Source organism: Lytechinus pictus, chromosome 16 (genome assembly GCF_037042905.1).
Source record: "Lytechinus pictus isolate F3 Inbred chromosome 16, Lp3.0, whole genome shotgun sequence".
Taxonomy (NCBI): domain Eukaryota; kingdom Metazoa; phylum Echinodermata; class Echinoidea; order Temnopleuroida; family Toxopneustidae; genus Lytechinus; species Lytechinus pictus.
Window position 1 is genome coordinate 20,190,158 of NC_087260.1, and position 12,729 is coordinate 20,202,886.

Here is a 12,729-nt window from a genome sequence, read left to right on the forward strand (position 1 = left end):
GGTACCTTTTCCACCAGTTTATTTCTGCTCGCACTTCACTTCGCGTTCGTAGTAATTATTTATTTGCATACACATCTTTTTTAGGAAAACAAACATTGCCCAGAATGTTCAAATTTTAGGAAAAAATACATAAGATTTCCAAAAAATTTAGCTCGCACTTCGCGCTCACATTTTATAAATAAGGATTATGATATTATATATTTATGTTGATTTATAAGAATAAAGCTAAGAAGACTACCCCTTCACAGAAACCAAAAATCATCTTCGAGCGGCCGATCGGGGAAAATATGGCTGAAAAATAATTCCGGCCCCCCCCCCCTATTGGCGAAGGCTGGATCCGCCCCTGGAACAGGCAATGCGAGCGCGAAACTCGAGCGAAAATTGTATATAGTGACATGAAAGATTCTTTTTATTTCCATGTCTTCCCCTCATCTTATTTTTTTAACTCGTCTTCCTCCTTTTATTTTTTTTTTCTCCTCTCTTTTCCCTCCTTTTTTTATTTCTTCCCTTTTTTCCTTTTTTTTGCTCCGCCAATAGGGGGGGGGGGGCGGGCCCCTCGGCCCCCCTCCCCCCTGGATCCGCCTATGCATATGGATAGCAGTGGACATCGTTCTGTCGTTTCAATGGTTTATTTTCAATTGGTCTAATGCCAACTCGTCTGCTATCATTTTGGTCTACAATCAGTTCGTCCACTATGCACATGGTCTAACTGCCATTTTGTCTAATAACCAAGTTGGTCCAATTGCCATTTATTCCATATGCCATTTGGTCTAATTGAACTAAGTGTTAATTGGGCGAAATTAAGGAAAATAAAATTGATATTAGACCAACGAGTTATGAGACGAAATGGTCATAGACGAACTGGTGATTAGACGAAGTGATGACTTGACCAAATGGTTATTGGACCATATGGTTGTTAGGCGAAAAGTTAATGACCAGAATTGCATTAGACTAAATGAATGTAGACCCTGTTGTGAGTGGAGGAATTAGCAGCAGACCGTCGAATTGGTTTCAATCCGCATACCGCCCAGGCAAGCAAAACAAATTCACGACGTCATGAATATTCAAATTGACGACGAAATTTGCGACGTCGTGAATTTCGTCGTGAATATTCGCGATTTGGTCTATTTGCGATGTCCCTTCAGGGCCACCATAATATGAATAGTGCAAGTGAGATAGGCAGTAAACAGAAAAATACTAGAGTATTGATAAATTTTGATGTTTTTACTCGGACGGTGACCGAAGCCTGCGAGAAAAATTTCGGCTTTTTTACAAATGAAAATCTAATTTTGTGAAAGATTTTGACATGATTTTGAGCAAACAATATTATATTTTGTCCTATTTTCTTTTATTTGTCCCTTTCCTCCTTTTCTTTTTTTTTTGTCTTGGAAATTATGAGGATGGGAGCAAGGCCCCCAAGCCCCCATCTATACGCCAGTGCTCTTATGAGGGAAGTGTGATGTGAAGGGGGCAATATTATCATGACATTATCTCAATACCATTCTTGCCATATCCAGTGAAAGCGGAGGGGTGGGGCATTTACTCTTAATTTTATTTTACTTGAAATTAGATAAAAGATCACATTTACTTGCGCGCATCGCTGGTGGAGGGGAGTGGGAGGGGGTACATTCTTTCTTTCTCGCCATCATGACGGACTGACCCTCGTAAACAAGATCATTTATGAAGCAGATTTAAGCGTAGAATAATGACATAATATTGATAATATTAATTAATTACCTTTTCTTACAAGTTGTATTTAAACTTGTTCACCCTCTGACTTCATTCGTTCAGCCTGCTTCCTTTAACATTGAGATAATTGTTATATTCTTTAGATTTCTAAGAAAACGCAACAAAATCGTGACAAAGGCCCCTGATACACATGCGTCTGGTTTGAAGCCGGTCCCGACGCCGGCTTTAGAGCCGCCTTTACGCCTGCAATTTGAAACCGCCTCGAGATCATTGTGCCCACTGATACACGTGGTCCGAGGCCTGCAGTTATTGTGTGTATGCGCTTAAGCCGGTTTCACGTCGCCCTTCACGTGATACGAGTCACCTGGCTTTTCATATAAACATTTTTATTGTTCATGCACGATTCATTATAGGTGTCATTTCTAGTTTAGTGGTCAAACCAGCATGAGTCCACTTGGGGTGTTACACATGCCAATTGAAGGACGGAAGCAAGAGTGAGGCCGGCCTCAAACCATATCCAGAGGTGGACTCAGTCCGAGCCGGCGTCAGTCAAAGGGGGGTGTGACACATAAATCGAGCCGCCTCCGACGCCGTCCTCAGTCCACTTTCGACGTATGTGTATCACCACCCAAAGACATGAAAGAGGGAGACGCGAGCTGGTGAGAAAATATAAAGCAAAATGACGAGGGTAGGAGATAAATTACTTGCCTGAGATGGCGCTCTTTTAGATAGTTCAAAAGAGTACATTAATTTTTCCACACTGAGACAGATGATAGCGCCCAATGATTCCAACAAATCTTTTTTCTTCTTGTACGAAATGCGAGGTCTCGGTCAGAGCATCAGTATTTTAATAGCTGCCTGGAGCCAGAAATTCTTCTTGATATTGATTGGACTCACTTTCTAAGAACATACAAATGTGAAATTATTGTATTTATCTTTGTTGGTTCATTTCTTATTCCTGAGTGGGTCTGAACAATATCCTAGAAACTCTCGTTAATTATTTTGATTAGTTTCATCTTAACTTAAAATACAAAATATATAAAGATATACTAACTGATTAACAAATTGATTGAATGCATCAATAGATAGGTGAATAAATTATGATCAAACAGAATATAGAACCCTGCTCCAAACCTTTATTTCTTTCTTTCTTTAATTCTTTCTTTCTTTCTTTTTTTTGTTTCTTTCTTGCTTCTTGCTTGCTTCCTTGCTTCCTCCCTCCCTTCCTTTCTTTTTTATTTTTTCTTTCTTTCTTTCTTTCTTTAATTCTTCCTTTCTTTTTTTGTTTGTTTCTTTCTTCTTCCTACCTTCCTTCCTTCCTTTTTTCTATTTTTTTTTCTTTTTTTCTTTCTTTCTTTCTTACTTTCTTTCTTTCTTCCTTCCTGTCTTATTTCTTTCTTCTTTATTTTCCCTTCCTTCCTTCCTTCCTTCCTTCCTTCCTTCCTTCCTTCCTTCCTTCCTTCCTTCCTTCCTTCCTTTTTTCTTTCTTTCTTTCTTTCTTCTTATTTCTTTCTTCTTTCTTTTTCCTTCCTTCCTTCCTTCCTTCCTTCCTTCCTTCCTTTCTTTCTCTTTTTCTTTCTTTCTAAATTATTTCTATTTTATTATATTCTATTATATTCATTATCTAGATTTATTTTTGGGAGGACGAATGATCACCCTAGTTTTACTATAGATTTATTGATACGTAATACTAGAAATTAAATGACCATGTTTTCACGTCGATGTGAAGACAGAAAATTAGAATAGTGCTCTCTAATGGTATTTTTTTATCTTGTTTAAATTGAAATATTATCATTAGGATAATTGTCTCTTTTTTAGCCATCTTTACACAGAGCTTAGTCAAGAAATAGAGTTAAATTTCGATTAAGTACATGTAATTTTGCTTTAAAGGTTTCAAGCAGAGATTAAAGAGATGACGAAAATGTACCAAACAGATATTTGATAATGAAACTTGGGTAGACAAGATGAGTAAGGCGATAGGACAAGGATCGTGGAAATACCACACCCAGGTCTCTGAAGACAAGCCACGGTAATCATCTTATGGAATAATGATAAAGAAGTAAAATGAAAATAAGCCCATTCGTAATTAGCTCAATATTACTTTTCTCAGATTGCCTTTCCCATATTTTTTTTCATGAGGATAAGTACTAACACTTTTCAAATATAGATGTTACGTAAGGTATCCCGACATAGCACTCTGTGGTATTCAAAAACGAAAGAAATACAAGGTTTAGAATTGGTGAGCAGAAAATATACCTCAGGATCAAGTTTGGAAATCATCTATTGCATTGTCCACAAGAAAGACAAGGCAAAGATCATGCTAAAATATTAGCTACTGTCAAATACCAACTACTTGTATTTTGAACACTTTGTTGCTCATCACAGGATTTGATGAAAAGATAGTTTGAAGAGGAATTTGTATGAATAATCATCCAATCAAAAACGCTTATGTCTTTGACCAAGAAAACCAACAAGAAGGTTTATCTCAACTAAAAATTACCTGCTCATGTGCAGAAAGCAATTACCTACTCTGTGACGGTCTAAAATATCCAATGAATTTTAATTTATGCATTATTATGATTTTAGTGGGAATTTTCTCTCTGTGTTGTATTTATTTAAGGCACTAAGGCCATTGATTTTCAATATCGCCATCTCTTGTTGATAGACGAATATCTTTTTAAGGACATTCATCTGACTTTTCAACTTGTAATTTCACGCAAAATATCAAGATAATTCACCTATTCACTGAAAAAAAAATTGATTAAATACATTTTCAAGGAAACTCTGGTCAGGAGTATTTTGTGTTCTGCATCAATTTGTAACTTCCCCACAGCTTGGATTACAGGCGCACGCCACAACGCCCAGAATAGCCCCCTCTATCGACATTAATAATATACCCCGCACACTTTTCACACAGCAATACCAGTATAACAGTATATTCGATATATTAGTCAGCTTTGACGTTTATTCGTTTATCGTTTTATACTTTTCGCTTTTCGTAATTTTAATCAATAGCTACAAAATCGATCTTTCCTATAACTGCTAAAATACGATAAAGAAACTCAAGAAATGACACGGTAATTTATTTCACACTGTTTTATAAGGCTACTTGAAGAACCACACACTCTGTCAATCGAAACAACTAAAATGAAAAGAAGGGATATATAAATGGATTCATCTCAATCAGAAAGGTGATTTTTTTTTTCAATGTCGAAATATGTTTCTTCGCTGTTGTTATTGTATTTTGAATATTTTTTCCCCTTCAAAAGCAACATAATAACGAATGGTATATGGCGTGATATTATGTCGGAGAAGATGTTCATCATTAAGATTTTGATTAATTTACTGTGCATGAATGATTGGATATGGTTGGATGTCCGTTTATCCATAATTATGTAAACACTAAACAACATTACTAAGTCTGAGAAGCATCGGACATATACTAGTCATAACGTTGAGAATTCGAGATCACAAGAAGAAAACCTATATCATTATTATTCAAATTATAATTATCATCAATACATTATATTACTTTCAATGTTCTTATCAAAATGACTAGTGGAGTAATTTGACTAGCTCTTCGGGTCCTATAACGGATCTCTTAAAAATGACTATAGGGTGTGTATCCGGGAGTTCGGGAGATCTGATCAAATCGTTTTTATTGAAATATTATTCCACCAATTTACTTTGCATTCTTTAAAGGGTCATGGCAACGTGACTCGTCTAGAACTTAAAGCCAATACGAACCAGCAACCTTGCAAAGTACACCCTCAAGTGGTCAACTACGATGCAGGTTCTTGACCCATAATGCAACATTCTGAGCAGCGTAGTCTTGTAATATAGGCCCAATTGAATAACACACTGATATACTATACTCAATATATTCACACGAAAATGAGCATGTTACCACGAAGCTAAACAAGTACTTTTCCCTTCAAAACATTTTAGTTTTCCTTTACATGCTGGGATAGGCTTATTTAAGATCTGTATCATTAATATAGTTATCTCCAAGGGTATATTCCAAGACTATCTATTTTTCACACACATTCAATGAAAGACTCCAATTAGCAGTTGCTCAGTTCGCTCTTGCTCGAAAAGACATCATTTTCATGAGGACACGTTACTTTGAAATAAACCCACAATCTTATTTTGTGTGCAGATTTGCCAAATATGTTTGCATTAGCCCGGAGTCAAATCTGTTCATTTAGCGTGGTTAAGGTGACTCTGATTACCGGATCAATTTGATTAAGCATGGCGAGGAACCAACTACGATTCGTGTCAGTCTGAGTCAAACTTCGACAACGAGCATGGCGAGTGATTTTAAATGGGAGTGAATTGACTATTATGCAGCTAACTCAGACAGAAAAACCGATGAACTGAAATGAGAGCGCATTTCAATCCCAAACTAGACAAAGTGAACTCAAATGTGACTCTTAAACAATGAAAAGGTAGAATAAACTCTGTATTTTAGCTATTTTGGATATGACTGTATGACCAATAAAAGTGGGTATATTTTAGCACATTAATAATGTGTGCAATGTTCATGATGTTGCGATGTTGCCGCAATATTGACGCAAAGTTGACAACATTTTGACCCTTGTTTGGAGTTCACTGTGTCGAGCTCTCACCTGAGGAAACAGTAGTAATAATTGTTATTGTTAAGTGTTGGTGTTATCATTTGGTCTTCTTTTCTTTCTCTTTCCTCCTTCCGTATTTGCTTGTTTCTTTTTTGTTCTCTTTTTATCTTTTTTCTCTATTTCTTTATTTATTTGTAATGTTACTTTGTTGTTTTGCTTTAAATATCTAGCTCTGTCTTTATGGCTTTATTTTCCTCTTTAATTTTTCCTTTCTTCTTTTTTGTTTGTTTGTTTCTTTCTTTCTTAATTCATTTATTTGCATCTGTCTTTTTTAATTTTCCATTCATCCTTTATAAAGACATAATACGTTAACAAGAAAACATAAATTGTTGTTCAACTTTACATCTTGGTCGTGTAAAAGAATAAATTCTCCATTATATTAATTGAATATGAAATCATTTGACTCATTTTGAAACAGCCCTCCAATACATTTTATAAATACATTCTCTCTCTTTAAAGAAATCAATGTAATTTACATTGGTACCTGTGCCCTGCTATGATTTAATGCAATAAAGGAATTTTAAATGAACGAGAACCGTTTTGATCAGAACTGGTGGGGAAGATTCTCATGAAAAGACGCCAACCAATTTACCCCTTCCCCTCTTTTCCTTCCCCCTTTTTGCCATCACACCCTTATTTCATCCATAGCGAGGTTGCCGCGTATAATTACCATGTCGTGCAAATTGCAAGAAGGGTTTCGTACGGGGCTACCTCGTCGATGCGACGTGCAAACTGCAATTATAGTCAGCCACACAATACCTCATATTCAATCTCAACAACTAATTTAACTCCCAGCGACATGTACATCAAATAGAGCATCTTATTCTTCTCCAATTTTCGTCTTCCTCTCTCATTTTGCTTCGCCGTCGTCTTCAAAATTGAGAAGAGGGAAAAAGTCAGGGAGCAAATGGGAGGAAAGTTAGGAGAACGAAGCTCGCTCCGGACCGCGCTTGGTGCCTCGCAGACGATATAGCGACCAAGTTTTGCTTGCGATACTGGCTCATGTTTACGGGAAACCGCAATTTCCGACAAAAAATGCTAGAAATTCGAGGCCAAATCTGATTAAAAACACGAGAAGAAAAGATGGATGAGGAAGAGCAATATATATTTATGTATAGACATACTTGTATTTCTTTCTTGTCTCTTCACATTTTCACAGGAGAAATGAATGACGTCCCGCCCTTTTAATTTTAGTTCGTGATTTTGCCGCGTATTTTAATATATTAAGCAAGAATCGTGCAGCCGATTGGAGCTGCACGTGCCGCCTCCTTTCAGAGTTGGGCTGGATAACCTTGACGTTGAAAACTGGGCTATTTTACTTTAATTTGACATCGTTTAATGATAATTAAGTCATGTTTCTATCGACAGAGTGGGAACTCGGCGATGGAGGCTTTGAAAAACGTGGTATATTTCTCGAGAAAATTCCCGATATCGATTTGGCATGTCACGATGTGTAAATAAAAGTCGAGCGAAGGAGTGAGAAGCAGGCGGGCAAAGAAGTTTGAAAAGAGTGGTGGAGTTGGTTTTCGCAGTAACTTCTATCTTGCGTTTTCTGCACGCAATCAGTGGAACAGCTCGGTTAAATGGTTTTAGAGTCCAAAATCTAAATGCATCTGGGTGCATTCCACTCACGTGTTCACTTACCAAAGTCTATGAAAATCAGAAATTGCAGGCCCATTCCTGTAAATTTGGTCTTAAAAAAGATTTGCTATGTCATTCTCGCGTAGATACAACTTTTGTTTTCGCTCATTTTGCTTTTCATAAAATGTATTTTGTCACTATCTCATCACTCATGACTTGTATGTAGTAGCTAAACGTCGCACGGCTGGCAGAACTGCAGAAGTGCGTTAGCTCGAAGGCTGGCAGAAGGGCGTTAGCACGATTTTCTACCGATATTTTTTTTCAGTGCTGTATGATAGAGTTTAGATAGCTCTTTCGTTTGGTATAACTGTATTGCCTACAATGACGTAATAATGACACAATCATGCGTTGTAAAAGGGCACAAGCATTCGCTTTGAGACGATTTACTGAAAAACTTCTTCCAGGGCTTGCGCACTTTAACGCCCTTCACTCTTATGTTGGGCAACACATACTGTCTACACAACAATTTGTTTTAAAAAATATCTAGCCAGCTCTGGGTAGTTTTTAGCCAATACTATGTAGTTTTCACCCAAAGCACACATTATTGGTTTAAAACTACTCAGAATTCGATAAAGTTTTAACCAATTGTACAAGTGTGGACAGGTATGTTACCCAACATTTTTAAGAGTGTTCTGTCAGTCGCGCGACGGTCTATAGTTACATCTGACATGTCTGAATAGGTTATTCGAAATGAAATATTTGTATGAACACATAAAATATTATGGGTGATAATTGTAATGATTTTTTTCCATGGTTTCCCATTACAATGACAAAATTTGGTGATATAGGAGGAAACGCCCTCAGATTAACATGAATTGATAATCTCTCTTGATTGATACTAAAATTGTTATGAAAGGACGAATGCTTTGGTAGGCCTATTATACTCGTTTTTACTGAATATTTATATTCAGTAAAATAAAATTCATTGAAATGTTATTGTTGCTGTTGATGTTGTTCTTCCTAATGTTTAATACATTTTGTTAGATTGACGTTCCTCGTACTTTCATCCCACCCTGTCGCCCGGACTAAGGGTGGCCTGCTGAACCCCATGCGGCGCGCAACCGGTCCCCAAACAACCGCTACCACCACCATCACGACCACCACCCTTCCTAATCCATAAAATCCTTCCCAAGAACATGAACTACACTCACATTAAATGCTTTCATGCGCAACAATCAGCTTATCCTAAGACATGTAAGAACCACTCTTAGGCCACCTCACTCTCCCGAACCGAGCACATTTATTCGATTGAAAGTCGAGCTTCGCGTCGTGCTCAAATGAAAAAGAAAATTATCGCGAGAGCGCGCGCCGGTATGTAATGATCCTCGAATTCTGCAATGAATTTTTCTGCATTCCAAATGAATGTCACTTGGATTCCCATCCATGCACGAGCGATTAATACTTTTCCGCTACTCATGAAATGTACATCTTTCCAATGCGAGATGTACTATTGTTGTTAATTACGGTAATGGCTGGAGTGGGGGCCCTAACGTATGGATTAGAGTTTTTCTTTTCCGCTTTATTTGTTGAGGAATACCATACATAATGTAATTATTTTGAGAAGGGTCGCTCCGGCTTCATGCTAATGTTAGCCCGTTGTGATTGAAAATGGATAATAACATTAATTGGAGAATAAAAGTCAGGCATTCGGTTGGTTTGGAAGTTGAAACCTCATAATGATAAGTGACAAATCTCTCTGAGATTTGTGGTCTTGTTTTACACGTTTCCTGAGCACAAAGTGCAGATGATTTCGGGACCAGTTGAGGGAATGTTTGAGGGCAAATATTACTATTCGTATCATGAACCTGATTCGATGCTGATTATCATAATGGCAAAGCTGTGTCAGAATAAGAAGTACCCGTCGTCTCAAAGTAAACAAAACAAAGAGAAACATGTAAACAGAACAGTGAAGATGTATTGATTATCACTTTGAATCAATGATAAATATAAATCAATGAACCTGATGAACATAATGACCTTGGCGAATGAAATTCTGGGTATTATTTATTGACAATATACCTATACCCGATTAATTAAAGACTAAAAAATACACAACAACTTTTGTGAAGACACATACAATATCAAAATATTGTAAACACACAATCAGAAGCAACGGGCAGGTGCCATCGTATTATTTGAAATGCCCTTTTTATTTTATTTACCTAGAACGTGAATTTGAAGGATCCACACTCAACAAGCCATGTTTTTAGTGGTTTCATCAACTCCTATTTCATATATTAAAAAAAAAGGATAAATAAAAGTAACCTTGCAAAAAAAAATCGAAAATGTCATAAATGCAGTTGATTATCATATTATTTAGTGTTTACCGTAAACATTTTTTAAATTTCTTTTGAATGGTCATATTGCTCACGTTGTATATTCATTTGTGTTGATTTGTAAGTGGTTATCATTTTATATTTTGTGTAATCATATCCTATGTTGTTTAATTGAGTTGAGTGGAAGTGAAATAACCAAACTTGAACTTGAAACTTGAACTTGAACATCAATAGGCCTATTCAAGGCGGAATATAGCCGTACTTCTTGTTGGCATCTTTCTCTGCGAAAACTTTTTTCATTTTTATACGGATTTTATTCTGAGGTCTAAATGAAGGAAGTTGGACGACCTTCGACTTACTAAAGCCCCTTTCACAATTGACGTACGACCACTTGCGACCTTTTGGTCGTGCGACAGGCTGCAACAGGCATCAATCGCCAGTCATCTCATAATATCGCACAGAGGCTTTCACAGTTGCAACAGCTGTCGTACAACAAAAACAACCAGTAAAACCCGTTGCACGAGTAAGTCGCTTATGATCCTATTGTGCTCGTGCGATCACATGCGAGTGTTGCACGAGGGATTGCGAGGGGAACGGTCGCACACAACGGTAGTGCAATGTTGTAAGCCGTTGCGATCGGTCTTGCAACAGTCTTATGGCCCATCATATTATCGCACCCAGTCGCAAGACAGGTCTCTGTACATGTAGGTCGCTAGCATATGTGCAAGTGTTGTACGACCTCCAGTCGAGTAAATGCGACTACTTAGTTGTGCCACATATCGCACCAAGTCGTGCAACGTTGAACAACACTCCCACGATGATCGCCCGACCGATGGTACGACCCCGGATACGAGCTGATGCGAGTGAATCGGTCGTATTTGATCGCGTTCGGATTTTGAACATGTTCAAAGTTCAGATGTGACCAGTCACGACCACCTTGAGTTCGTGCGACCGTCTACAACGACTGCGAGTGCTCGCAAGTCACCAAGAGATCGATCGTGCAACAGCAGGAAAAAACTGTTGCAGGCGGTCGTAAACTGGTCGGATGTCAATTGTGAAAGGGGCTGTACGGTCGCATACATGCGAATGCAACGGTAGTGGAATGTTGTAAGCCGTAATTTCGATCGGTCTTGCAACAGTCTTATATTATCGCAACCAGTCGCAAGACTGGTCTCTGTAGGTATCTAGCGCATGTGCAAGTGTTGTACGACCTCCAGTCGACTAAATGCGACTATACGTAGTTGTGTCACCTCTCGCACCAAGTCGTACAACGTTGAACAACACTCACACGATGATCGCCCGACCGATGGTACGACCTGATGCGAGTAAATCAATCGTATTTGATCGCGTTTGGATTTTGAACATGTTCAAATTCAGATGCGACCAGTCACGACCACCTCCGACCACCTCAAATTCGTGCGTTCGTCTACAACCACTGAGAGTGCTCGCAAGACACCAAGAGATCGATCGTGCAACAACAAGAAAAAACTGTTGCAGGCGGTCGTAAACAGGTCGCACGTCAATTGTGAAAGGGGCTTTAGCAACGCATGTACACCGACCATACTAATAACGTTAAAAAAACATGAATAAAATGGAACGTGTTGGAGAAAAACATGTCATGAACAACGTAAGTTGAATATGACTTATATCGTACGATGTTAATGTTTCAAGGTTGTCCCCAATAAAATGTGAATAACTATGAACACAAAAACAACAATAACTGTGAACAACAACGGCAAAATGGTGGGATCAAAGCATTTTTCTTCACCGGGCGAAAGCGACAAGCCAAAAAATTGCTCGTTTTAACGCGCAATCCACCTGCAAGTCACTCCGCATCAACACCTGACCGCCACCCGGCCGGCGACCCGTTATCACCTCCCTTAGCTACCGCTCATTGCCGCAACCCAACTTTGCCGGTCGGAAGATCCGCCATTTTCACACCCTGCACCGATTTCCCCCATAAACATAATTAAAAGAATTGAAGGACAAGATAATAAGATATATAAGAAGAGAGACGAATCGAGGTCTTCCATTATGTTTTCGGTGCAGGGTCGGGAGATGAGATGAAGTATTTTTTCCCCTGTTAATGTCATTTACCACTTATGTTTCCAAAACCATGGACGGCCTAACTACGTTATTCTTTCCTATTTATTAGGATTTTGCTTGTGCTGCACCGCGTGGATGAATTCACGTAAACTTCAGAGCTTGTACTCATTTTACCCTCCCGTCATCAACAAAGTGTTTTTAGATGTAACTGATGGTGATTATGGTGATGATAAAGGTGGTGATGATGATGATGATGATGATGGTGATTATATGATGACGATAATGAAGATGGTGATGATGATGATGATGATGGTGATGATGATGATGATGATGATGATGATGATAATGATGGTGATGATGATGATGATAATGATGATGATGATGGTGATGATGATGGTGGTGATGATGATGATGATAATGGTGATGATGATGAAGATGAT